Genomic DNA, 1,818 nt, shown 5'->3' with positions numbered 1-1,818 from the left:
GGGAATCTGTGATGAGCACTAGGATAGAAGCACAGGCAGGACTGAATCTCCATTTGTGTGTGGGCTTTGGTTGACACTGGTAAAATACAAAATGTCCCAGGATATGTATGTTGGGGGACAGTTCTAAATGGCAGCTTTATTTTTTTATTTGCAGCAAAACGTAGAGGTCTAAGTATCTGATTGTGAGCCCTGGGAGCAAGGGGTAGGCTGGGGTAGGTGCGACCGCGTGGTGCTGCCAACTGGGAGAGCAGCCATAGGCAGAAGCCTCCAGCTGGCATGATATTCCAGGGAGGACTGAATCTCCATTACACAAAACTTAAAGAAGAGAATGACCTGGAGTCATTCCCATTTTTGTCCAGGCGCCCCCGACCAACCTCACCAAGGCCAGCCAGGAGCACACATGTCTACCCAGGTGCCCCCGACCGACCTCACCGAGGCCAGCCAGGAGCACCCATGGGACGACGATGACGGTTACCAGTCATACTGCACCATCTGCCGTCGGCAAGGCAAGGGGATGCTGCTGTGTAGCGCTGCAGTACCGCGTCTGCCAGCAGCATCCAGTAGACATACAGTGACAGTGAAAAAAGGTGAGAAACGATTTTTTTCCCTTTGCTTTCACGGGGGGGGGGGGGAGGTGCCTGACGACATATACCTTGAACCACCCGCGACAATGTTTTTGACCCTTCAGGCATTTGGAGCTCAACCCAGAATTCAAATGGTTTTCGGAGAGTGTGGGAACTGTGGGATAACTACAGTCGTCAGTCGCCCCTCCCTCCTTGAGCATCCATTTGATTCTTTGGCTTTCTGGTACGCTTATCTCAGCTTCTTAAGTTTCACGCAGCACTGTGTTGAGTTCCTGTTGTGGCCTCTGTCCATCATGGCCTTGGAGATTTTTTCAAATGTTTTGGCATTTCGTCTTTTGGAACGGAGTTCTGATAGAACAGATTCATCTCCCCATACAGAGATCAGATTCAGTATCTCCCATACGGTCCATGCTGGAGCTCTTTTTTGATTCTGGGACTGCATGGTAACCTGTGCTGATCAGCGCTTCATGCTGGGCAAACAGGAAATGAAATTCAAAAGTTTACGGAGCTTTTCCTGTCTATCTGGCCAGTGCATCCGAGTTCAGATTGCTGTCCAGAGCGGTCACAATGGTGCACTGTGGGATAGCTCCCGGAGGCCAATCCGTCGAATTGTGTCCATACTAACCCTAATTCGAACCGGCAATGTCGATTTCAGCGCTACTTCCCTTGTCAGGGAGGAGTACAGAAATTGATTTTAAGAGCCCTTTATGTCAACAAAAATGGCTTCATTGTGTGGACGGGTGCAGGGTTAATTCGATTTAACGCTGCTAAATTCGACCTAAACTCATAGTGTAGACCAGGCCTATATGTAGAAAAAGAGAGATGGGTATGTCTTGGGATAGATGGATGGAGAGATAAAAAAAGAGAAATTAGTGTTTATGGGATTGGATAGATAGAGAGAAAGGCAGATTTTGTACCAATTTCCAGTGTAACCCCTACTATGGATTCAGGTATGCCAGTAGAATCATGGTTCATATCAGTGTGGTTTAATCCTCACTATTGATGGCAACAATATAAGCACCTTTCTAATGGTATCAAAGAGTCCTGTGGCACCTTAAAGACTAACAGATGTATTGGAGCATAAGCTTTCGTGGGTGAATGCCCACTTTGTCAGACGCATGTAATGGAAATTTCCAGAGGCAGGTATAAATATACAGGCAAGAATCAGTCTGGAGATAATGAGGTTAGTTCAATCAGGGAGGGTATGTATTGCCAAAAAGGAAAAAAAAAACAC

This window comes from Emys orbicularis, chromosome 12 (genome assembly GCF_028017835.1).
Source record: "Emys orbicularis isolate rEmyOrb1 chromosome 12, rEmyOrb1.hap1, whole genome shotgun sequence".
NCBI classification, from domain to species: domain Eukaryota; kingdom Metazoa; phylum Chordata; order Testudines; family Emydidae; genus Emys; species Emys orbicularis.
Note: the sequence above shows the minus strand (reverse complement) of the source record.